Source organism: Pantherophis guttatus, chromosome 2 (assembly GCF_059756535.1).
Source record: "Pantherophis guttatus breed Tessera chromosome 2, ASM5975653v1, whole genome shotgun sequence".
In the NCBI taxonomy this organism is placed as follows: domain Eukaryota; kingdom Metazoa; phylum Chordata; class Lepidosauria; order Squamata; family Colubridae; genus Pantherophis; species Pantherophis guttatus.
Genome location: NC_142064.1, coordinates 183,939,442 through 183,961,405, shown reverse-complemented (window position 1 = coordinate 183,961,405; position 21,964 = coordinate 183,939,442). Strand labels below are relative to the sequence as shown.

General features: G+C 37.7%; 1 protein-coding gene across 4 annotated transcripts in view; it reads right to left on the bottom strand.

Annotated features, from left to right (window-relative positions):
• SH3PXD2B (SH3 and PX domains 2B) overlaps nucleotides 1-21,964 on the bottom strand; it is a 129,972-nt gene that overhangs the window by 81,700 nt on the left and 26,308 nt on the right. The gene's annotated exons all lie outside the window — the stretch shown is intronic.

Genomic DNA, 21,964 nt, shown 5'->3' with positions numbered 1-21,964 from the left:
CCCAAAATTTCTGCTACCCGTTCTCCAGAACTGGTCAGAGCCGGCTGAAACCCATCTCTGGTCACCCTGCTGGAAGCCAGAATACTAGGCGAGCGTTAGTTGCCTATCTTGCACTTCAGAATCAATGTCAGGACATACCACATGGCCTAATTCAATAAAGAAAGGCAGATTCCTGTGTTCAAGCTCACATCTACTGGACTCATGGCGATTTACTAATGAACCTGTGGCAGATGAAGAATCTTTTGAAAAGACACAGCAGGGTATGCAAGAAAGCAAAAACAGTGTTATCAAGACTCCAAGCCCTCACCTGTACTTTTTTTCTTCTCAAATCTAAATTGTTACAATTTCATCTATTGCAGATATTCTAATGCAGTTTTACTACACAGCATTTTCTAATACAACAGTCACAACACGTAATATTGTAAAAGGCAAGATTTATATTAAAAGACTCACATTTTAAAGAATTCACAGTTTCAGCCAAAGTTAGTAGCAAAACTTCCCAGGCCAAAACTTCCCAGGACAGCTTTATGAACAGGCACAATATTATAGTGAGAAAACTTCTTAGAGGTTTATATATAGCAGTAGGGTCTACATTCTAGACACAGAAATATGTCTTAAATGGCTGCCAATGTATGTAAAATTAGAGCTGCCTAAGGGCATGTTATAAAAGTAATCGGGTCACTTTCCCAAATGCTTGAAGGAAGCAATCAATTCTTCAACTATTTTTCTTGGAAGAATTAAATCCAGAGGGTTTAAACCAATGTTCTCAGAGGCTCCCTGTGACCATAACTGATGAACAATGATGACATATTTTCATGCCATTTCAAGTAAGGCAGGAATAAAAACTCACATAAACCTAGAAATAGGCAGGTCAACAGTTAAAATAAACAACAACAAAAAATCCTCAAGAAACCCTTAGAAAACCAAAGCCTGATCAGGAATATCAGAGATACTGCTCCACTGATATTGTGGCTCTCAACCTCCTCAAACATGTTAAATGCCCATATAGAGGCTGCCAACTATTTCGATCCATAATATAACCAAGTGAATGCCACAACCCAGGAATCACCAGAGCAAATAACTTTCAATGGTATAGGGGCCTGGTGGCTCAGCAGACTGATAGCATTGTGATTAACACCAGCTGTCTGCAATTACTGTAACTTTGAATCTCACCAGGCTCAAGGCTAACTCAGCCTTCCATCCTTTCTAAGGTAGGTTAAATGAGGACCCAGTTTGTGGGGGCAATAAGCTGACTTTGCATAAATATACAAAAGTATGAAGGCTATTGCTTAACGCATTATAAGCTGCCCTGAGTCTCCGGAGAAAGGTGGCATATAAATCAAATTTAAAAAAAATGCTGGTTTTTAACACAAATAAAGCATGTATCATTTTCCACGACTTGAAGACAACTGATGCCACTGCCCGTATGCTTAAAACTAACCAATATTGTCTCCTTGCTGTTAACGGGAATGCAACATGTCACATAAACATGGCTGAGGAAGCTAGTCTGCTCTTTTCTTATCTTACTAAAGCAAAACATTACATTAGCTTCATATCTGATTGCAACATCAAACACGGATGAGCTTGTATTTTTACTATTTTTCCTCCCCTCAAGCTCCACCCCAAAGTGGGACTGCATCACATTAGGTGATCTCAACAAAGGGTTGCATAGAACAGATGTAGGATTCATGTAAGACAAGTTTCTTCATACCATCCAGAAATGCTTGACTGCAACTCTAATCATTAGCCATCTGGAAGACACTATTGTACTTTGAAGAAGGCTGAATAGGCATTTGGGAATGGCCCCCTTATTTTTGGAAGCACCTTGGAATATATGAAAACAAAATAAAAATAGAAATGCACACAGACTTCACCTAGGAATATGTGGGGCAATTTTGGTATTTGATTTTTCCTCTAAGGAAAATTTATCACCTAAATGCTAAAAAAACAATTTTCCCAGACAGTTTACTCCCTCCACTAGATGTAGCAGTAGGAACTTTATCCTACACTCATATTTAAGTACAGAATAGACATTCCTCCTTCTCAAGAAATCATTAATAGAGAACAATTGGATACCAAGAAGACAGAAAGATGGATCTTGATAATGAAAAGCTAAATTAGAACATTTCCCCCTTTCTTGACCACACAACTGTCAGAAATATAATTTATGAAGGTAATTTAGGTTTGTAGGATACCTACATTGTTCCATTTCCTTGTAAAATTAACGGCTTATACATCAGTATTTTCATCTGCTAAAAATATTGCCAATTAAAATTTTACCGGGAGACTATTTTATGTTGAGAAGATCTGAACGATTCAGACACACACTTTTTGTCTGGGAAGGACACTAACATTTATAGCAGATACAGGAGTGAAGAATGTGATGCCATACTAAACATGGGAGAAATGAGACTTTAGCAAAAAAATGAAATACATTTTCATGTCTGCCAAACTGAAGGACTGGGTTTCTCAGGAGAGGTAACTGAGTTGCAAATCCATTCAATTCATGATTACAGAGTATATGATGACTATTTTTTTTCCTTCTAGACGATTTCCCTGTTCTCCCCAGGATGATTCTGCTTCCTCCCAATTGTTTCTCTTGTAACCAGATAGCAACTATCTTCCATAGAAACTGAAGCCCCAGCATCCATGTCAGCATGGGAGACACGTCTGATAGTCTCATGCACTGTTGCAGCAGCATTTGTTTTTTACAAGCATAGAACATGTGGGATGGACCAAGGCTATTCACAATTTGCAGCACCTAAGAATGTGAATGCAGGCATAGTATCCTATTTGGCATGGATTAAATTAGGTGCTTTACTTATACGCATCATGCTGCTCAATTCACCTGATTGCACTTGAAATGCAAACAATCCTTTGCCCCAAACTCCACTGTTCCCCACAAGGAGCTAAGAAATAATTTTGACTTGCATTTGTTTCCTACTTCCAATAGTTCTAATTTTAGAGTTAGCCGATTGTGTCAACAAGGATCAATTCAACCAGTTGGTATCCCAAACCTACGGAAGTTTTTATAATAAACATTTGTTGTAAATAAAATCAGCGAAAAGAGTGTTCTGCTTGGAATGGATTATCATCTTTTCCTTAGTCACTATGGTGCCCTCCTCCCCCCTTCTCATGAGTAGCCTAGCTGACCAGCGTTATGCCTGTCTCCTCTACGTATCTTTGAATCAGGAGGAGGAGTAGACTCCACCTCCTCATTGCTAACAGGCTGCAGCTGCTCACAGTCCTGGACCCTCCTGGCCAACTTGCTGCAGCTATGGCTCACCTCCCTCAGTCTCAGCCTGTTCTCATCCATGGACCAGCTGAGCCTGTTCCACCAGATTAGCATTCTCTGAGCCTGATCCTGATCAATACTCAACTCTACACTTTCCTCTGCAGACTCAAACTCGCCCTCCTCCTCTGAACTCGCATCTGGAAAGGTGTCCGGAGATGGATCTATGACACAACAGTCACAAGGTTATGTTTTGTATTAGTAAATGGGGACACTGCTGTCTTCTCCAGAGCTGCGTAATACAACATGATTCCATATAATCGCCCTAACCAACTTTCTTGCTTATTCTCACATTCTTGAAACAATATGGTATCATAATTCTTGAATATGCATATACCTTTACATGTTATATGCTTAAATGACTTTATATCATCAAATCCAACCAACACAACCCCCAAGCTTGTTATATAGCTACAGTGAGCTATAATAGTCTCTATGTTATAATTTATTAAATTATTCTACAGTATTTGTAGGTCACTCACTTTCTAAAACATGGGCAGCTCTAAACAGTAAAAACTTAATCAAAACATCACAGCTATAAAAAAATAATAAAACTTGTTTCAAATAAAACCATGAGAGCATACAGTAATCATCCTGAAACATAAAAATCCAATTACTGGGGTCATAAGGTTCAAGGAAAAGAGGTCTTTGTTTCCAGAACACAAGTAAGGAGGGAGCCATTCTAATTTAAGGAAAAGAAAATCCAAATTGCAACTACAGTATAAGCAGATATACAGTATATAAACATGATTCTAAGAATCTTCAATCATCTCCCTCCAGCAATCAATTGATGGCAGGGATACAGGTTCATGAGGTAAAATTTATACATATTTGAGCATCTAGAGAATGTCTGGGCCAGTCAAAATTGTTTCTAAGATTTTTTTAAGTAAAAAAGGCTACAGTTGCAGGCTCGGTGACTTTAGCTTGTGTTTTTATAAAACTTAACTTACAAAACATAAAAAAGAAGATTTTTTTCTTAAAATAATTTTATAACAATTTTTATGCATTACCCCATAGCTATGTACAGTTTTAGAAACTGAAATTAGTTTTCACCGAACAAATGTAATCATGGAACCAAGTTTAAAGCAGAAAAAAAAAATACTACCACAGGAAAATTTCCCTTGATATAACAATCAAAGAGACTGTTATTACCATTTGCAAGCCTGCATGATCAGATTTAGGAAATAGCAGAATTTCAAGAAAGTTTGTACAGTTATGGAACTGTACAAACTCTCCCCTTCAAAGAATAAAAAGCAAGACTGCAGCAAAGAACTGAAAATCAAAGTTCAGCTTCTTTTTTGTTTTTTTCCAAAATAAATAGTTAAGACCATTTCTAAGAGGGGTAATTTTAATAAATCTCTATATACTCTCTATCACAAACATAGATTCAATTTGTAATGTACAGGATGTTCTGTCCCTCAATAAAACTCACTTCCATATGTGCTATTAAGGATTCATCTTTGACACCACTTGATGTATAATTTATTCTATTCAATTGGAAGGGGCAATTGCTTTGACCCAAAATGACAACCAGGAGAATAAAAGCCTTTGAAATGTATATTGACGAAATATTACCTAGGACATAAAGGGATGAACATGTGCAAAATGAGCCTTCCAGAAATGGGCAAAGATAGGGACACTTTCTTTCTTTTCTTGATAAGAAAAATGGAATATTTAGGATAAATGATATGCTATGAACAATATCAATTACTTCAGTACATGGTGCTGGAAAATGACACATAGCCTGGCAGAAAATTCTAGTATATTGTTTGGCAAAAATACAATGCCTTCCTTTTGGACAGTAACATCAAAAAAATAAATAACACTGATAATTGCCAGCCACCAGTAGCAGACGTGAGAAGAATTGCTTTGTGAACTGTCTGAATTACAAATATAGATATCTGGAGTTAAAGTAGACTCACAAGAAATCCAAACACTATGTTATAAATAGTGTACATTTTAGCATGAATGAAGGCTGGTGATATTCCAAGAACAGCCACTTCATAATTTTTCTATCATATTTCTCTGTCACCCCATCACGCCAAGTGAATCTCAGGTACATCCAACTTCTCAGCAGAAATCAGCATGGCCAACCATGTCTAGGTTTGGAGGATTGGACCTGGTTAGTATGCGAATAAGAGTGTCCCATGCAATAGCAGGGCTGGAAGTGAGACTGGAAAATTGGAAAAAAAATGTCCCAGAAAAGGGGAAAACGATTTCCATAAGGCTGTCCAAAAACCTACACACTTTTCTCCATGAAATCACCATTAGCTAGTCTTCTTGACTCAATGTTTATAAAATGGCAAACAAAAAATAACCAGAATTTGATGTCCAACCCTTCTAAAACAGTCTCGGAAATTCAGCAATTATACCAAGCAGGATTTGAACAAAGTAATAATAAATACTCGAAAATGATCTGGTACTAGATACAGGGATAGACATAAGATTTTTGTTGCTCCCATCTGGGAGGAGATTTTGAAGTATTTCTAGCAGGACTATCAGATTCTGCAACAGCTTTGTTCCCTATGCCATCTGTCTGGTAAACTCACAAGTTTTGTTTCTCTCACCATGTGCATATATACATCTGGACTATACTGTGTTGTTTCTCTGTGTCATATAATATATGTGGGTATATGTTTGTTTGTTTGTTTATGGTTATGTAGTGTATATTGGAGGGGGTGACCCTTTGAGAGCTATATGCAACGAAATTTCATTTTAATGTATTCCGATTCGTGTACATTCAAAGTGACAATAAAGTTATTATTCTGTTTTGTTTTGTTTCGTTTCGTTCTGTTCCGTTCCGTTCCGTTCCATTCCATTCCATTCCATTCTATTCTGTGATAATTAAATGGCTACTTTAAATTATAACCAATTTTTAAATGCTGAAGTAACAATGGAATCAAATTTGGAAAATTTCTGTCTAGCACATAAAAGTACATTTAACACACTCCTGAAGAACCACTCTCTAATTCACTACTTATAATAAAGTGATTTTTTTCTGTCTTTCTCTCTCCATAGCTTTAATTCATTTTTTAAGTACTATTAACATCATATGCAGATTCATTAATCACTTAGTGAGATAAGAGACTATCTGAGTTTGCAGTTCTATGTAGTTCAAAAAGAATAAAGTCTCCCTTGAGTCAAGTTTGACTTCCGGTGATCTGCTGACACATTCATCCCTTTTCCATCACTGCCTTTTTCTGGGATGTTGTTTCAACCTCCCACTCAAGCTGCTAGCCCTGGGGATATTGGTGGTCTCTCATCTAACTATTAATCATGCCCATGCTTTGCTTTTTTTCAAGTTAAGTTAGCTAGATGCAGTAATGTCTAATGAACAAAGTGCTGACTCTTGTATTAATAGAAGCATATCGAATAAACAACCATCCTAAAAATCAGTGCATGGCACATAACAAATAGAGGCTATAAAGGATAAGAAAGCATAAATTCAGAAAGGAATTTCCTGTGAAGTCGCTGGAAACTCTCTATATACTGTAACTGTACACTGTTCTAACTTAATTGTAAGAGAGAAAAATGTAAGAGAGCTGCAGCTGGAAACAGCAGAAAAAAACCAAACAACGTAAAAAAAGCTGCCTCCAGAGGTGCAAAGCCCAACATTAAAGCCACTACAATTGCCACCACTGTGCTTGTTGCAACTCTTATTCTTGCCCAATTAAATTGAACAAAAGAGAAGTGAATCAGTTTGAAAACTGTTACAATCTTCAGCAGAGATAAAGTTCCAGCTTGGGTTTGAAGATCACATTTTTCAAGTGCTGAGCCTTGTGTGCTGTCCTCATTTAGTTTTTTGTTTTTTGTTTACAACAAAATAGTCAAGCTGCAGGAGACGTCAAAAGTCTCTTACTGTTGGTACAGCAAAAATAGAAAAAAAAGAGAACATGTGATCAGTGATTTCAATGAAATAGAATGAGGCTGACAAAATGCAGCAAGTGCTGGAAAGGTTTTGCTGTCTGACATGTTAAGGCTAAACCTGCCTTTACAGGTCATTCCAGCATGTTCTTTGTTCCTACTTTAGCATACAATGCACACATGCTCCATTTTATTTTTATTTATTAAGAAAATTTATACGACTTCCCATCTCAGTCATGATGACTCCGGGCGGCTTACAGAAATAAAACCCCGATACAAAACCCAAGAAATCCCCCAGTCCGCTGACAATCACAATCAAACCAACTACTGTACTTGATGGATTCCATAATACCCTGGGGTTCCCAGGCCTGCTGGAAGGGTCTTCAGGGCCTTTCAAATTTGGGACATTTCTATGGAACCTCACATAGCAATAGCACTTAGACTGATATACTTCTTCATAGTGCTTTACAGCACTCTCTGGGCAGTTTACAGAGTCAGCATATTGCCCCCAACAATCTAGGGGTCTTCATTTTACCAGCCTCAGAAGGATGGAAGGCTGAGTCAATCTGAAGCCCATCAGGATGAAACTCCAGGCTGCGGGCAGAGTTTGCCAGCAATATTGCATTCTAAACACTGGGCCACATGTTTTACATATGTTGTAAAGCCAAGATGCAGATATTCTGATTAACAAAGACAACAAAGAGATTGGTTAGGAAAGAGACTCCATCCAATGGACACCAGCAAATTTTCCCAAAATCAACTTTAAAGTTCTAACTAGTTTTGGGGAGGTCATCCTTTTTAAAACTGAAGGTTGTAGGAAGTCATATGCACTTTGAACAGCTGAGATTTTGCAGCTTATCGCTGACTTTGCTCTTCTTTTTGCTTCTCCTCAACTAGCAAGTATTTTCTCCACTGCTTTATTATTTCAAAAGAATATGTCACAGTAGGAACACTGTTCAAAGTAAATCCTGCCCTCCAAAAGTGTGGTACTGTAGCTCTTTTGTAATCCCCAGCCACCACAGTCTATGTATTCTGCTTCACCTAGAGTGCACCAAGCTGAAAGTGACTAACCAGGAAATCTCCGCTTTTGGCCAGGGAGCCTTTGTGATTAAAAAGAGGTTGAGAAAGATTTCCTTTCATCTTGGTAAACCAGCAGCTCAAATGATGTTAAAAACCAGTTTCTAAAAGATCTATGAACATATAAAGGCCTTTATATCTTGTAAAAAGGGCCATAATGTAAGAGCAAGGCAACTTTATCCAGAAAGCAAATTCTATAACCATGGCAACACTACTGAAAATTCACTTTCCAACAAAATCGCCTGCTTATCTCTTAGTGCAGGGAATTCTTGGTTAGGACCCTCTAATGAAGAACTTGGCATGTGGAAAAACATGTGAGTTAGGATTTCAAGGGCAATTTGAATTGTCCCGGCAACAGGTGATAAAACACTAGTGTAATGTGTTCAAATCAAATGGCTTGGACCATTCCCACATTCCCAAAAGTGTCCAAGGCATCAACTCAGCATCATCAAGTTTAATCTTGATACCCTGCCAGTTGCTCAAATAAGTTATTTCCAGGGAGATATAAGGGATGACTAGGCTGAGCCTGGGGGAGGGGTCAAGGGCCTTGGTAAGGCCACACTTGGAATACTGCATCCAGTTTTGGTTGCCATGATGTAAAAAAGATGTTGAGACTCTAGAAAGATTGCAGAGAAGTGCAACAAAGATGATTAGGGAACTGGAGGTTAAAACATATAAAGAACAGTTGCTGGAATTGGGTTTGTCTAGTTTGATGAAAAGAAGGACTAAGGGTGACATGATAGCAGTGTTCCAATATCTCAGGGGTTGCCACAAAGAAGAGAGAGTCAGACTATTCTCCAAAGCACCTGAGGATAGAACAAGAAGCAATGAGTGGAAACTAATCAAGGAGAGAAGCAACTTAGAATAAGGAGAAATTTCCTGGCAGTTAGAACAATTAATCAGTGGAACAACTTTTCTCCAGAAGTTGTAAATGCTCCAACACTGGACATTTTAAAGAAGAGATTGGATAACCCCATTTGTCTGAAATGGTATAGGGTTTCCTGCCTAAGCAGGGGGTTGGACTAGAAGACCTCCAAGGTCCCTTCCAACTCTGTTATTATATTCTATTCTAAACGCATCATCAGTCATGAGTTCCTGTGCACCCACAAGACATCTAAATCCAACCCACCTTGAATACTTTCTTAACTCCCACTAATTTCCCTTGACCGTTAGTAGTTCAGATTCTTGTAGAGAGCTTAAGCTTGCAGTAGATCTTCATACTCACTGAAACTGTCTGAATCTTTTGATTTCCCTGGCGCTTGACAAACCAATAGTTCAGGAGATTCTCTTACTACATATCAGATGTAAAGGAAAGAATGGGAACTATGAGGATCAGCAGCTTTAAGCAGCATGGGACATCATGAGAAACAGATTACATTTTAACTTCAAGCTATATGATTGGATAAGGGAGTGGGTGAAGGAAAAGCTGGTCTCACCTTGAATGTGGAGTTCGTCATTGAACATTATCTACAGATTTTGATTATCTTTGGATCAACCTGAGACTATACTGTAGACATAACAGAAAGACTGGAATATAGTTGTGTATAAAATTAGATTACTGACATTTCACTAGTACTTCCTATAACCTTTTCACCTCAAAGTATACTCCTACGCAACATAATTATACCTTTTATTTTAGATTACAACTCTAGAGTATTTATTTTTCAGGAAAGTTTCTCCTGCTTATTTTCTCCACATATAAAATAAACTCTACCACTTGTGTGGTAAGCACAAGCAGATAATGTGTGGCGCGTGCAACAAGGTATTTATTATTGGGGGGAAAAAAACCTTGCTTTGAAAGTGGACTTTGGTCAAAACTTGTGTTTAATATTTAGCTCAAAACTGATTTGAACTCCCTAATAAAATCTTACCATCATAGAGAGAGAAAATGAAAAATGTCATTATAGAATATAAGTGCAACTGGCTATTCTCTCCATCCTTTTTTCTCATTAGCAACGAAGAGTTCTTTTTCAGAAGTATTGCTTTTTTCATCTTCCTTCAGCAGACCACGGTGGGTGGTCAGAAGAGCCATAACCTAAACTTTGTTCAAGGTGGACTAAAAAAATTTCCTAGCTCAGCCAGCCAACTGTCCATCCCTGAAATATACGCCAACAATGAATAATACAAAATTGAACTTCAAAACCTAAACACTGTCCTTTCAGTTTAAACCACAAAGCTGAACTGTTATCTTTGTATTTAAAGAAGTAAGCAGTAAGTAGCACTAATGTGTACAGGCAGCACATTTTTAAAAACTTCCTGGCTGTTCTGTCAAAAAATTTGAACTATCATGGATGCACGAAACCAAGTATTCAAAGGTCCTAGGAATAATCTCTCAAGTATGGTTTAACCACATTTTCTCCAGCCTGGTGCCTTCGGTCCATTTTAAATGACATTTTAAACTCCCTTTACTCCAAATCAACATATAATCTAGAAATGGAGAAGCCGTTGGGATTAGATGACTCGACTTTGATTAACTTTGCATATTACACAAAATGAATACACTCTAGTTGGCCTCAACTTTAATTAATGTTCATTGTGGCGGGACTAAAAAGCGAAATTCAATACAACAGGCCATTTCTTCCTGACTCAGTCTCTCTCTTCAAACCTGTTTTAATTATTCTTATTCTAGTTTCTTAACCAAAAATATAATACAGGTAGTTCTCAATTTACAACCGTAATTGAAATTGGAATTGTGACCATAAGTCATTGTGGTCATAAATCTAAGCACCCACATGACCAGACCCAATTTTTGACTGTTTTTATGGTGGGTGTTAAGCAAATCATGTGGTCATTAAATGAATCTGTTCTCCTGATTGGGAGAAACTCGCAAATCATGGTCGTGGGACCACAGGACACTGCAACTGGTCATAAATGTGAGCTGATTGCCAATTGCCCAAAATGCAGTCACGTGACCATGGGGAGCAGCGCAACATTTTATCATGCCCGGAAGCGCTTTACGGGTCAGAAAGCCTTTCCAAGGCTGTCGTAACTTGAGGACTACTTGTAGCAACTCTGGGTAAACAGCTTATTTGAGAATTATCCAGAGCAGATTTTTTTTTTAAGTGCAGAACATACCATACAGTTAGAAGTTTCCAAAATTATACAAAAACATGAAATGAGAAGTTTACTCTTTCTCTCTCTCTCTGCATTGCTTTCCTCTTTTGTTTCCCACTGCTGCGAAAAACCTCTCTGTCTGCCATGACAATCTGCAACTTCAGCCTAGTTTTCAGCAAAGAAGTCTCTCCTGGCTTTCTCTTTCTCTTCCTACCTTTCTCTTTTTCTCTATTTACTCTGCCTACCTCAGGGGTGTCAAACTCGATTTCATTGAGGGCCACATCAGGGTTGTGTTTGACTTGAGGGGCTGGGGTGGGCCTGGCCAGGGTGGGCCTGGCCAGCTCAATGTCACTCATGTCGGGGGCACCTGTGGTGGCCCAAGTGCTCTTCCAACAAAAACGGAGCTTGGGAGCCCATTTTCGCCTGCAGCGGCCTCTTACAACCCTCTACCAGTAAAAACGGCCCTCCCGAGCTCCATTTTCTCTGGCAGAGGCACCATGGGCCAGTCCTTCACTGTTTCCAGGGTGTCCTCGTGGGCCAGATCTAAGCATCCTGCAGGCCAGTTCCGGCCCCTAGGCCTTGAGTTTGACACCCTGGCCTACCTTCTTGCAAAAACATATTTTGACATACTTTTGACACTGAAGAGGAGATGCAACTTGTGCCCAGGTATGTGATGACTACTGTGTGCACACTTTAGTGGAGCTATTGTTTGCTTCATTGATTATCCAGAATGTGGTTGTCTTTTATGAGCAATGGCTACCATACCTATAACGATCATATTTTCTTGGAAAAACGTACAGGCAGACCTCAACTATGGTGTAATGGAGCCTGCCCATTATGGTTTAAGTCATGATGCTAACAAAGCAGGTCATCATATGACCGGTTCCATTTTATGTCATTTTTTTCTAACAATCATTAAGCAAATGTGAGGATTGTACAGCGAATGCTACGATCAAGTGAAACCATTATTTGCTCTGGGGCAATTTTGTCGAAAACCAGAAATAAATACTGGTTTTCAGTAAAAGGGATATAAATTGTGATCATATGACCATGGGGTGCTGCAAACAACCATAAATGTGGGCCACTTGCCGAGCACTCAAAACACAGCCACGTGATCACGGGGGGGGGGGGGACATCGGAGCTTGAACAATCACTAAACGGCTGGTCATAATCGAGGACTACTTGCAAAGGACCAACATTTACAGGGGCAAATGTGAAAGAGATTCATTAGGTTTAACACAAAAATCTTTAAGTTCATAATTTTACATTATAATGGAAAATTCAAGAGCCAAACCAATAAAATAAACAATTAAATCAAGTAAACATAAAGGACAGCTTTCTGAAATAAAGAGCTGTCTTTTGTGGTAAGGGACAAATGCTTACTGTACCCATACCCCATAGTAAATATATAGTAAATGTAACCACTGCTACCCACAACTAGTCACGAAAAGGCTTCCCATAAACATTTACTTTAAGGGTTGAAGAAAAGTTGCATGTCAATGATTCTTTGGTTTTAAGGTTAGATTTTGAGCTACAATTAACGTGCAGACATTTAACTGACCACTGTCCTTTCTCTAGCTTGGCTTTCTAATTCTGATGAGTTCAGCTCCTCAGCTGAAACAGCACTGAGTTCAGCAAAAGAGTTAATGTGATCCAAGAGATGGGAAAGGCCGCTTGCTGGAACCCATCTGATGGAAAAATCATGATGTTTTCCTTAGTCTGAAATGTTTATTTAGCTTCCCCTCGCTTGCCCCAAACTACCAGCTCAAAGAAACGCATGAATCAGACGCAGCATGTACATTGGGTGTCCCTATATTTCTTAAAAATTCTCAGTTAACCCAAGATAGCCCCTTACCACAGATCAGTAAAACAAAACAACAATAAAACCAGGCCTAGCCCTGATGTATACAGATTTTTCAAGCAAAACAGTGTCCAAGGAACACAATAAACAACTGTATTAGCTTAATTTTCCAAAACTGTGATCAATTATGAACCCTGAGAAAGTTACAAGAGGGAAGCCAACATAAATATATGTAAGAGGCATCCTTATTCCCATGTACTCAGACAAAACTGGAACTTAACTACACTATTTAAAAATGAACTGGCACCAGATATTAATACAATCTTTGAGTATTCATTTCTCAGTGTTTTTTCCTTATGTTCCCTAGTAGATTTTCTATTATTATTGTGCATGAGGACGCCTTTCCTGATTTCTCTAGGTTTTTTTAGCTATCCCATTATACTGGCGATGTGTTCAATAAGAAAAACTTGTACTGTTTCCAGTTGTTCAATATGATCCATCACCTACAGTAGACAGACTCTGCCATATGAATACAGAGCTAAAGGTTTTTTTAGTTCATACATTAACCACATGTTGATCACATTTTTGCACTCCTAATTAACCAAAAACAGAATCTCTCTGCCCAGTTCATCTTTATCATTAAGATTTTGATTTTTTCAAATCTCCAATAGCCTTGTGTATGAAGACAAAATACAGAAATTACAATAATACAGAATAAAGAACAGATGTATATAAGCAACAGTTTCTAAACTTAGTGTGGAGCTCATGCCAAATGATGTTGTGAGATGCACAGTGGCAAGGCAGACTATGTTTGAAAGAGTGATAAAATGTGGGATCAAGCTTCTATCCAAATGTCGTTTTCCTCTTCTTTACTTCCTCTTTTACTGCTTTGGGGGCCAAAGAGATAGAAAGAGATTCTGATTCTTTCTCTTCTGGCAGTCTCAATCATTATTAATTGATGTCATTGTACCATGTCTTTCATGTTCTCTCTCCATCTTCTTCTGGGTCTGCCTTGTGTTCTCTTTTTGTTTATGCCTTGTATGGTATGGAATCCCAAGACATCCTCTGCAGGTGAACAAACCACTTTATTTTCTGTTTCTGTATAGAGTTTAGGATTGGCTCTATGCCAATTCTTTCTTTGATAGTCTCATTTCTGATTTTATCTTTTCGGGTCATTCCAGCAGCTTTTTTCAAACATCTCATTTTCGTAGTGACTAACTTTCGTTTATGTTTTGTAGTTAAGTGCCCATGTTTAGCACTGGTAACATAGGGTGGGGATGAATATGCTTTGTAGGAGATGTTTCTCTGTGCTGATTGGTACTGCCTTATTTTGTTGGACTAGAGCTAGCTGTCCCAATACTTGATTTTCCTTACTGCCTTATTATGTTAATCTTACACCATCCATTTTATCATCTTTGGGGAATGTTGTTCCTAGAGATTTGAACTTTGATACTTGTTTTATCCTTGTTCCTTCTATTACTCTGCTTAAATTATGCTTTTTTTCTTCCGATTGTCATTAGTTCTGTTTTCTCTTTTCTGATTCTCATATTATTTGTCTTGCAGTCTTGGTTTATGGCTAAACGATTTTGTTGTAGTTTCATAGTTGTACTTGCTTTCAATGTCTGCAAAGAATAGTTAGTTGATATATTTCCATTTTGGGGTTTGGCTTCTTTGCTTATGCTGTAAATGTAAGTGATAAGCAACAGTGGTGACTATACATATCCCTGTTCTACTCCGGATGTTACTGTGAAAGGTTCTGATGTTCCTTGGTTTGTCCTAACTACCCTTCTGCAATCACTGTATAAGCTTTTGCATACAATAATAAGATGTTCACTTACTCCATATTGGGTCAATGTTTGCCATAGCAATTTCCCATCAACTCTATCAAATGCTTTCTCTTGGTCTACAAAGACAACAAAGAGATTCTTATTATGTCCATATTCTTTTCTATTAGTTGTTTAAATGCAAAATCTGCATTCTAAAACCCATCTGCTTTTCTGCTAGTTGTGGTTCTATAATTGGTCTTAATCTCATTTCTATCATCTTGATATACATTTTCCCTACATGGTTCAAAAGTGAGATGCCTCAATATTGTATGTCCCAAAGGTGGTTTTTTTCAAGAGGAAACTGGACTTTTTGGTTTTTCTTTGAAAACGTTTCACTTCTCATCCAAAACACTTCTTCAGTTCTGACTGGATGGTGGGGAATGGAAGGATTTATACTCCCTGCAGACAGCTGGTCATTTGCATTCTTTTAGCAGGTTGTTAAGATCACCTGGAGGTTTATCTGTATCATCAGGGTCACGTGCATGGTGCAAATTGGTGAGGGGCCATCTTGGAACTGTTGAAAGGACTGTGTTGTAGATTGTAATTAAATGATGTTGTATTTCCCCCCCCCTGTTGAAAGAGGGCTGTTCAATTTTGACATAGATAGCCCCTTTAATCCCTCTTTCAAACCAGCGGTCCTCTCTGTCCAAAATGTGGACTTTACTGTCTTCAAAAGAGTGGCCTTTGTCTTTTAAATGCAGATGGACTGCTGAATCTAATCCTGATGTGTTTGTTCTCCATGTTGTGCCATGCGCTTATGAAATTGATGTTTTGTTTCCCCAATTTACAGATCTGCACCTGACTCACTGCATTGTACTGCATATTGTACTGCATTGTTTACTGCAAATTGTACTGCAATGTGCGGATCTATCCAGGTATACAGAAACTCTTTATTCAAAAAGTTATATATTCTCCATATCCTAAGCTGGTGATATTGGGTTATTATTGTATGATTCAGATCAATTCTGGTCATACTTCAGCTCTTAAAAGTTCTTAGCAAATATTCAGACAAAAAAAAAAAAGACAATTCCTGTTCATATGGAATGCACTCTTTCCCCCTTAGTCAAACATGAAACCTCCTCCCTATTTACTCCAGATAAACTCAGGGCACTCCTCAAAGGTAATGTGATAGAAACAAATCTCCCAATGACTCAAGTGAATCATTCAAAGATGTTCACTAAACAATTATTACCCAACTTGGAAATTTTACTCTCATGACTGTTCTTTCCCATTACCCAAATACCTCCTCAAAAGGAACTATGTGCAACTTAGTTTACTGATTGCTTTCTTGCTGTGACTATGATGTAATTTGCAGTTCAGGAAATCAGTAAATTAAATAGTTTAACACTACTTACTTTTATATTTGCAACTACATGCTCATCTTGGTTCTTTATCTGTACTAGCAGTTACCTAACAGTCATAAATGCATCAACTAGCAAGTTTGCTACCAGTTCATAACAATCCATATCTGACAACTATAATTACTACTTAATTAGTCCTTGCAGTTTTTTTGGAAGTAGTTTGCCCTTGCCTCTTTCCTCCTAGGCCTGAGAGAAAGAGACTAGCCCAAGTAGTTAGGACACGGGTCTCAAACTCACATTGCCGTCACGTGATGTTTCGTGACGTTTTTCCCATTCGGGAGCTGGGATGGGCGTGGCCTGCACATGATACATCCGGCCCATGGGCCGCCAGTTTGACACCCCTGAGTTAGTGGCTTTGTAACAAAGACAGGACGAGAATTCCCTGTTTCTAATTTGATGCCTAAACCACTATACTAAACTGTGTCTCAGTTACTACTTCTATTATTATTTTGGCATTTAATTAATTATTTCTTAAACATTCTAAGCATCATTCAAACAAACATTCATATTCAGCTAATGTATTTATGTGGCTATTGATCAATGTATATTATGGGGACAATTTACCAAACCAAGATTAAAAGCAATAAGAAGACACCATGTACTTTATGATGGGGATTGATCTAACAAGGTGTTCCTCAACTTGGTATTAATGCCTGGGAGTAAGAGCCCCAAAACATCCAAAGGATACCAGGTTATGTAAGGCTGATCTAATGCAATGCAATGCAATTATACAAATTTCAGAAGAACAACTTTCACAAATTTTTGCCTTAATCCGTTGCGCTGACTGAAAAGCCTGTTAGGAATAGGGGCACTTCATACTATTTTGTTATATTACATTTTCCTAAGCAATTAATAAAAAAATGTCACCAACCCTGTTTTATAATATATACTCTGGGCATATGTGAGCTTGTTGCTACTATCAGCCATGTCTGGAATTGTATTCTGTACAGATTGTTTGGCAAGAATGTTTCACTGCTGTGTTAAAGATTATAATCTGTAAGCGGTTAATGTGTTCTCCAAAAATGGCCCTGACTAACAAAAGACATATGCTCTTTTCTTTATTCTTCTAAGCTCTTGGGGTAGCAATATACCCAGAGCTTCAATTCTATCATCAGAATGATTTACTTAGATCAGCAAAAATGAATAGTGTTCAGCGTATCAAGTCATTAATAAATTCTTTGAAAGCTTTGCATTTTTTACTTAAAAGTCATTTGACATCTCATAAGAGCCATCCAGAAATTTTTCTTCTTTTACATGAAACTGCTGATTTGGCATCTCCAATTTAATCATTTTTCAATATGCATTCCCTCGAAACAATGAAAAATGTAGCCCTATGCTTTTTATACAAAATGGGTCAGATGTTGTGGCTGTGTGAAAGCTTTTACATATAAAGCAGCAGATCAAACCACCTAAATCAGCATTTTAGTATTCTGCAAAATGAAAAATATTTGTATCTTGTCTTGGCATGTCAGCCATATGCTCATGCATACATCCAAAAAGACACACGTCTAATGTGTTTGTATAGATAGGGTTCTTACAAACAGTTACTGATGACCTCTTCAGCTAATAAAGGAATATCAAAATCATCACTTCTTTTTGAGTATCATTTCTGGAAGTTAACAAATCTTTGACTTACACATAATAGCATTCATAGTAAACTGCAGCATTGATTGAAACCAGATCATAGCAAATAAGATATAATCTTCTTGAAGATTAATAACATAATTTAAGCATCATTTCCAGTCAGTGCATACCTACGATTAATGACTAAATCTTCAGTAAGAGAGGATAATGGGGTACTAACTTATTTTCTCTAAGTCTGAGATGTTAACAACAGGATCTTGCAAACTTGACCCAATTCTGTCAAAAATGGCTGGGTACAGCTTTTCTGCCACAGTTTCTTATTAAGTGATTGTATGGTGGTTCGGACATTAGCTCCCATTTGAACTTTTTCCTTCAACTTGAAACCGTAACAAAGGGCAAGCATTGTTTGTTATAGGTCTCTAATGATTCATCATTTACTCTAAAAGTATATTTTATCACTTCTCGAGGGAATGAAGACAGATAGAAAATTAAATTGGGAATTCTGAAGGTATCCCATCTTCCAGTTTGCAGTGCCTGTGTTTCAACTTGTATTCTTCCTAGTATGCATCCAGTTAGTGGTGCTGACTTTTTTAACATATCATCTGCAGGATTAGGAAGTAAACACTTTACGTGGGATTTATTCAGCAAGGCTGAAAGAGGTAAACTAGTTATAGCTGAAGAAAGCAACACAGAGAAGCAACTTTTTTTTTCTCTTAGAGAACTAAAGCTTCCCTCAACAAAACTCGGCTCCCAATGAATGCATGGATACATTCATGGTACTTTTATTGCAAAAAATCAGAAGGGATTTAACACTGTTCCCCTGAATTGTTGCTGTTTACTTCTCAGTCTATACTAACAGTCCTGTGATTATCTGGTAGTATAGAATAGAATAGAATAACAGAGTTGGAAGGGACCTTGGAGTGGTATACAATTCCTACCTGAATTTGGAATCACTAATCTCTCTTCAAGTCTCTCAGCAATGCTGTTGTGGCTAAGGGTGTGCCCACATGTTTATTTAAAGGCTACCATACTCATTTCCCTCTATAATAGCATTCCTGCTTCTGTGGCTCTCTGTGTGTGTTTCTGATCATTTCTTATTCAAGTTACTCAGGATTGGGAATCTGAGATTTCCTATGGCTAATACTGTAAATATAGACTCATACTATATAGTCTCTTTACTGCAGTCAATGACATTGCCAAGAAAAGGATAGCAGCGATAAATAGAATTCAGTCTGATCATACGCATCACTCATATTCACAAACAAGAGAATTGATGCCCAGAAGTGCTGAGAGCTGGCTTTCCCCCCCACCTCCTCATAAGGTTCAGGCTTTTGATTACATAACAAACCATTCATGGATTTTGGATTTCAAACACTGCTCCAGAGTCAGGTATCTCTAATGGGTTTTCCTTATGCACCACTTGCTCATTCTATTTTGGATATTGGCACAATATGGGGGAATTTCTCAGATAATTCCAAAAAGTAAGACTCAACTGAGAAGTGCATAAAAAGCAGCAGAGATTTAATATCAAGGCGACTTTTCAGCCAGCTTGGCTTATTCTGGGGGCCTGGTGGAATGAGTCTTCTGCTAGCTGCCAATGCAGGAAAGCCCTGCATGGACTGAGACCAAAAGCTAGTACTACCAGACTACAGTACTTCAGAGAAAAGCACCAGACTTCATGAAAATTGGAAAGAATATTAGATATGTCTACTTCCTGCCTTTATTATAAAAATAATAAAGGCAGGAAACAAACAAACAAACAAACAATTCATACTTTTAAGCTTAAATTAAGTAACAAAACAGCATTCAACAGTGAGGCATAGCTTCTGCTAGATAAACTACAATCAACAGTTATTGTCGGGAGCAAATAACCAGGAGCATTCATTTATTTAAAGTAAGAAGAGTTTATTATTGCTACCTATACACCAGTGATGAAATCCTGCCAGTTCTTGCGCGACTTGTGCAAATCGGTAGTGGCGACGGCACGTGGTTAGGTGAACCAGTAGCAGTGGCAGCGTGAGGCTCTGCCCACCTGCCAGGATGTCGTTACTTCCTAGTTTTAACCAGGAAGTAAGCTGTTTTTTACCCTCTGCGCATGCACAAAAGGCTTTGCGCATGCGCAGAGGGTCAAAAATTGGATGTGACGATGGCATGCGCACTTACGAAGCAGTAGGGAAGGTAAGTAGATTTCACCCCTGCTATACACAAGAATCTAGTCAACTAATGGTCAAAGCTAAATTGGCGTTGGGTAAGGGTCAATGGAATTCATGGGGCAGCTGGACTTGGGTCTCTTGTGGCAACACAATGACTCCAAACTGATGACATATTTAATTCCGCCTTCCAACTCAGCCGCTCTTCTACAATTATAATTTGATGCTAAAAATGTTTTGATTTGTTTGAAATGACTTCTGAAATAATAACAATATTAAGACACAGCAGTGCTTGAACTATATAATGTAAAATGTTTGCAATAACAAACATTTTTACAAGTGAGCAAGTGTAAATTTAAAGATTAGAATTTGTAAGTAGGCAGAGGATCATGTTAAGGTAGTCTTATTTACAAATCATGGCAGGACAAATTCTACTCTTAATGCAGCTTGGCTAAAGATACTAGAGAATGATAATAGTCAAGCTTTTATAGTCCTTTTGCACAGAAGCATTGTGTAATATATTCACTCACTTCCTTGGGATTAGAGCAAATTAACTCAGCATATCACACATCTGATTTGAACAGAGAGGAATACTGATGTGGAGGCAGAAAACATATAGGAAAATAGACATACGTTTCTAAGAAAAACAGGTCTTTGTTTTAAAATCTTACAAATTTTTTCAAAACTCTGGAAGGTCAGCTTTAGAAACAGGGAAAAAACCAAGTAGATCTTGGTTATGCTGCTCAAGGATTGCTGTCCAAATATTTCAAAAGCCTCCTTTGAAAAAAAAAAGTATCAAAATTTAAAGGGCAGGAATTCTGCGATACAATTCGGCAAAGAATTAAAAAATAGTTCTTATACCAAGCAAAGTTTCCACAATATCAGCCAGATAGATTAGTGATCACAATACTAAAAACCTTTCATAAGGCCCTCAAGATCTGATTCTATGACTGGACCGAGGGCTCTGAGTAAGTGGACAAACTTGCCTCCTGGCTGTATTAGTGACTGTTGATTTGATACCTTCCTCAGCTACTGTGTATTTTAGTGTTTGTTATTTCTGACTGGAACTGCTTTTAACTCGTTTTAATATTATTCACCAGCCAGAGTTGAGATATGCTGCCTAGAAATTCATTAAATAAACAAATAAAATCTATTCAGGTGCCAAAAACATTTTCCTTTCAAAATAGTGGCATCTGTGGGATCCTTGGTACTTTCTGAGCTTGGTTGTTTTTCCTGCAGACATTTCATTACCCATAAGGGTAACATCATCAGTGCACTGAGGACCCAGTTGTGAGGGCAATAAGCTGACTTTGTATAAATATACAAAAGGATGAAGGCTATTGCTGAGCACATTGTAAGCCGCCCTGAGTCTTCGGAGAAGGGCGGCATATAAATCAAATTTTTTAAAAAAAATGTCTACAAGAAAACAACCATGCTCAAAGACAACGTTCAGCCCTGAGCCTCAAATATTCTCTTAATAGTGGCATCTAAAATCTCCTGCCCATCACAAAACAATATGAGCTCATAGAAAAAGTCCTGTTCCTATGAAAATCATTCCTTTGTCTGAAGTAACTGAAGAGAAAGTTATCATCACATATTAATCCAATTTTCTTTTTTATACCAAGACAAAAAGTACAATAGAAGAAAATGAAACATGTACAGTAATTGGAAGCCAAATAGCAAACAACATGGAGTTAACAGATTTAATAAAAGCCACTAACATTAGTTTGAACTGTAATTGATAAAGCTCTTCCTATTTAGGTTACTAATATGAACATGGCTATGACCTAGTCTAGACCATTGAAAAACATTCTTTGGATTGACCCAAGTAGAATCTTTCTTATCTCTGATCAGATATAGATATGATTCTTTGGATTGCTCAATAATAATTATAGATACGCTTTGATTTTGATTAAAAGTTGGTATTTTAATATTGTTATAAATGCTCTTAATGC